The sequence below is a fragment of the Diachasma alloeum genome, unplaced genomic scaffold, assembly GCF_001412515.2.
Source record: "Diachasma alloeum isolate Michigan unplaced genomic scaffold, Dall2.0 Dall_scaffold_00282, whole genome shotgun sequence".
NCBI classification, from domain to species: Eukaryota; Metazoa; Arthropoda; class Insecta; order Hymenoptera; family Braconidae; genus Diachasma; species Diachasma alloeum.
The window spans coordinates 179,495-184,961 of record NW_021680421.1 but is presented as its reverse complement, the minus strand read 5'-3'; the positions used below and the strand labels follow the sequence as shown (position 1 = coordinate 184,961).

Below are 5,467 nucleotides of genomic sequence, written 5' to 3'. Positions count from 1 at the left end.
AGTTGAGAAAAAAGTCCAAAGTCCCGGGGATGAGCTGCTCCAAAATTCAAATATTCCCGCGGGCCGGTAATGCAGTTCCCTGATGATTGGAGAGCTGGACTGGTTGAGGTCCACTGCGTACGCTGAGCCAACGAGCTGGTCCCCGTAGGTTGAGCACCACTGACCGCGGCACTTCCACTCCCGCCAAAACCCAACAAAAAAACCGAAAAATATTCCACCGATCCGGCTCGAAGGACCAAAATGTTTGATGAGATGCCTGGATCGGGGAATTAATTGTGCGGATGGATGAGTTGGAGTCGGATTACGGGGAGTGGGATGAGTAGAACCAAGAAATGAGCGGAACACGTGCACGTGGTCAGAAATTCACTGTATAATTGTTCAATATTTATAGTTATTTACACTGTCACAATAAATAAAGTCACTGAGCAGACCGTAAATAATGAGCCGACTAATTCCTTGAATTAATAATAATAATTGAGCTGACACAATGAGTTAATCCGAGTCACTAGAGATGAGCAGTACAATAAAAGAAGTGTCTCTAACTCGATCCCGGAAACGAATGAGCGAGAGACACGGGCTTACAGGTGCCACGTGCCCTAATTCCATGGTCACATGACCTAATTTAATATAGATCATATGGTAATTTAGAGCGGTCCAGGAAGTGGCGCCTCAGGTGCTAGAATTAATAACCCCCAGTCATCTGAGGTGAGCGCGTCAGGTGTGCGTGAGTGGGGAGAGAATGGATGAGCCTTGCGTGCGATAGTGTGAGGGACCTGTCAGCTGACAGGATTTCCAACAAATTGAAAAGTATCATTTTGAGTCTTAATCTTCGGAACACAGGGGTTCTGGTTATTCTTATGTTTATGTTCGTTTTTGTACTTTTGTATTTTTTTTACTTTATTTGCTTTTTGTACTTTATCTCAACAAAACGATTTAGTTACAATATATAAGTTCTTTTCATGGGTCAAAATTCCTAGAAACCCAAAACGTACTGGAGTATTTCTGTCGACAATTCTTTTGGAAAATAAATCTTGTATGTTCCTGTAACTTGTACAACTATGCTGATTTAATCTGAACACGTAGCCGTACACTTAACAGACCGAGAGAGAAATGAGAAATTTAACTTTAATTTTTATATCCAACAGCCTCCATGGTAATTTAGTGTTCTCGAAAACATTAAAGCAGGAATGTTACAGAAAGTTTTCCACCGACGTGAAGGTCAAATGGGGGAGACTGTGACAGGAGACATTATTTTCCCTTCACGTCAACGTTGCTCCATACCCTCCGGAATCTTTATTTTAAAATTTAATTAGCAGTTATTGACTGAGTAAACTGTTCCGACAATCAAAGTCTCCAAACTCTGCAACTGAAATAAGCGCCAGGACAAACGGTAGACATTGACGGCGCATGCGCCGAAATTATTGATTAGTTGTCGAGCAACAGGCTGCCTAGGGCCCATGGGGACACTCTTGCCCCGGCCGTACACACGTGTACTTCTCTTTTGTAATATTTGTTTTGTACCGAGTCGATTTATTGAATATTTCATTGTTTGTATTAATTTTATTAGTGTGTGGAAAGAGTCGATTCCCGAGGTACTTATTAATCTAAAATATAACCTGAATAGTCGACAAATACTGTGAGTAATAATTTATTGTAATATTCCTGCTTCTATTTCTCCTTTCTCTCTCTCTGTCGAACTTATTTTATTCTGGGTCTTCCAACTTTCCACTCCCTGAGTCAAGTCAATGATAATCATTGTTAGTTAACGTTAAACTAACTGGCGCCCTAAATAAATTAAAATATAACTGGTTAATCGTCGATTGTGGAATTCTCTTCAGCCCTGGCAGCCCTTGACCCAGACCGCGCCAGGTGTAGGCCTATCGTTCATGATTAGTTTTGGTAAATTGAGTGAAATATTACTTCGAGTGGTACTATTTAATTAAATATTCATTTAATAGAAAAAGGCCTGTCTCATTTGAGAAAAAAAATTGAATTTTGTCAAGTGATTTTCCAAATATTCGAGAAAACACTTTGACATTCAACGTGGAATATCTCCAGAATTACTCGACCGATTTTAGTCCAGTGAATGAGGTCTGTAAATGCATGGTTTTGAAAGCCAGCTTGCGGTTTAGTATATAAATCAGTTTTTTTATTATAATCAACATATGAGACCAATCAGGGTGCTCACCCTCCAGGGAAGGGTGGAAAAAATTGAAAATTACCCCCAGAAACGTGTTTTTCTAAAATAACTCGAGAAATACTCGAGTTACGATGTAAAAGGTAAAAAAAAAGTTGTAGAGCGCGGAATTCTCTACAAAAAAGGTCTTAATAACTTCACCCCTATTCTGCATCGTTCATCCCCCAGAGCCGTTGGAATATATGGGGTGAGAAAAATTTAAAAAAACATCGAAAAAAAAACTTTTTTCAATATTTTCGTCTTGCTGAACGTTCAAAAAGTTTCCAGCTTCTAGTGTAATTTTTTTCACCCCATTGGGAAGCAATTTTCATGTAATTACAACTTAAAATTGAGTATAACTTTTTTGTTAATTGATGAATTTTTTTTTCATTTCATAATTTTTATTATAATTTTCCCGACAGTGTTTGTAAGAAATATTTTCCTCTATCTCCGACAGGTATTAAGTTCAACGCGATTTTCTATTTCTACCCCTCCAGGTAGGTTCTGACTGAGAACCCTTGGTGCGAAAGAGAACACAATAAGTATATGTCGGCGCCGCTGGCACGCACACAAGCCTCTCTCCGATTCAATGCGCTTGCGCGTGACGTCACCGTATAGTCAGAGTGTCAGAAATAAGCGTGCGACAAATTTTTGTATTTTCCCGAAAATTTGTGCCAAAAGGTCGTGTAATGACCTCTCCAAGAGAGAGTGAATCTTTACGTTTCAGAAGATTTTGCATCATCTGAGCATAACTTTTGGGGATATTTTTTTTTCATTTTTTCAAGGGGGATTTCCAAATTTTTTCCAAATTTGGGCCAGAAGGTCTGATAATGACCTCTCCAGGGGAGAGTGAATCTCCACGTTTCAGATGATTTTGAATTATCTGAACATAACTTGTGGGGACTTTTTTTTTTTCATTTTTTCAAGGGAAATTTTCAAATTTTTTCCGAATTTGAACCAAAAGGTCGCATAATGACTTCTTCAAGGGAGAGTGAATCTCCACGTTTCAGATGATTTTGAATCATCTGAGCATAATTTTTGGGGACATTTTTTTTTTCATTTTTTCAAGGGAGATTTTCAAATTTTTTCCGAATTTGGGCCACAAGGTCGCATAATGACTTCTCCAGGGGAGAGTGAATCTCCACGTTTCAGATGATTCTGAATCATCTGAGCGTAACTTTTGGGGACTTTTTTTTCATTTTTTCAAGGGAGATTTTCAATTTCCAAATTTGGGCCAAAAGGTCTGATAATGACCTCTCCAGGGGAGAGTGAATCTCCACGTTTCAGATGATTTTGAATTATCTGAACATAACTTGTGGGGACTTTTTTTTTTTCATTTTTTCAAGGGAAATTTTCAAATTTTTTCCGAATTTGAACCAAAAGGTCGCATAATGACTTCTTCAAGGGAGAGTGAATCTCCACGTTTCAGATGATTTTGAATCATCTGAGCATAATTTTTGGGGACATTTTTTTTTTCATTTTTTCAAGGGAGATTTTCAAATTTTTTCCGAATTTGGGCCACAAGGTCGCATAATGACTTCTCCAGGGGAGAGTGAATCTCCACGTTTCAGATGATTCTGAATCATCTGAGCGTAACTTTTGGGGACTTTTTTTTCATTTTTTCAAGGGAGATTTTCAATTTCCAAATTTGGGCCAAAAGGTCTGATAATGACCTCTCCAGAGGAGAGTGAATCTCCACGTTTCAGATAATTTTCAATCATCTGAGCATAACTTTTGAGGACTTTTTTTTTTCATTTTTTCAAGGGAGATTGTCAAATTTTTTCCGAATTTGAGCCAAAAGGTCGCATCATGACCTCTCCAGGGGAGAGTAAATCTCCACGTTTCAGGTGATTCTGAATCATCTAAGTATAACGTTTGGGGACCTTTTTCGTTTTTTTTTCAATGGGGATTTTCTAATTTTTTCAAAATTTCGGCAAAGGGTCGTATAATAACCTCGCCGGGGGAGAGTGAATCTACATTGTTGAGATGATTCTGATTGTAGTAGTTGGTAACGACGTCGATCTGCTCGTTTTGCTCATCGGACTGACTCCAATTGAGGAAACCATCCATTTCTATAAAATTACTAGCACCGGAAAGAAGCAAAAAACATTGTACTCAACGAGCGATCATAAACATTTGAGGGCTTTCATTTTGTTCGCTCATGCACTCGTTGGCTGTAATTCGACAAGTGCCCTATTTGGAAAAGGGAAAAAAAGTATCATCACTTTATTACAAAAGAATGAAAGTATTTGTCAATCGATATCAGTCTTTTATGATCAAGAAGGTACAATTGATGAACTTTACCCAGTGGCAGAAAACATAGTGAAACGTCTATACGTCAAAGATGTAATGCTACCCATCAATGAATTGAGATACAAAATGTTTATGTCATCAATAGCCAGTGCCAAGAAAGACGACTTCATTACCCTCCCACCTACACAAGCAGCTCTGGAGGGACATGTGAACAGGGTCTATTTCCAAGTACAGCAATGGCTGTGTCACAAACAGGATCCGCTACAATGGGGTTGGCAATGGACAAAAATGTTGAACATCGTTTTATTACCAAAAAAAACTAGTCAAAACGCTGCTCCAGATGATTTTCTTGCTATGGTAAGTTGAGTTATGAACAAGTCGAATAGAAATTAGCTGTTCTCACACATCTGACCCATTGCTCTCTCCTCACTCATCTCATGCACCTGAACCATCGAACTCTTCTCACTCATCTGATGAAACAATTTCCGTCACACTGTCCGTAAAATAGCGGCTTCACGGACACTTCGTGTTCGTCAAATGCGATTTACTGATAATGTGAAGAAAGATGACGTGCACCACTTGACCGAAAAAACTTTTCTGACTTCTATGATTGCATTGCGTCATTTTTTTTTCTTATAGCTATTCTGCATCGTTTTTTCTTATCAAAATATTTAAAATGATTTTCAGGTATGTTGTGATGTGCAAGGAGTAAATGCAACCCGGCTGTGTGTGTCTGCCAAAAAGCTGGGCTAAATTGCAGTAAACTGTGCAAATACTGCACCGATGATGATAATTGTCTGAATCAACCTGTCAAAAACTCAGATTAACCGGCAGAGGAGAAGGCCGATGTTGAAAGTGACGCAGATCAAGAAATTCGGCCTGTTCGAAGGAAAAATATTTGCAGATATGATTCAGATGATGGAGAGAAAGAAGAAAATGATGAAGGAAGAGGCGAAAGTGACGACAATGATGAGTTCGAACTGGTCGATTTTGATTATTATTGATATCTAGAATGAAAAATCGAATTAGTAAATTCTC

General features: G+C 38.6%; 1 pseudogene; it reads left to right on the top strand.

Annotated features, from left to right (window-relative positions):
* The first annotated feature begins 4,162 nt into the window (after positions 1-4,162).
* On the top strand, positions 4,163-5,256 carry LOC107038423 (annotated as a pseudogene).
* Positions 5,257-5,467: the final 211 nt, after the last annotated feature.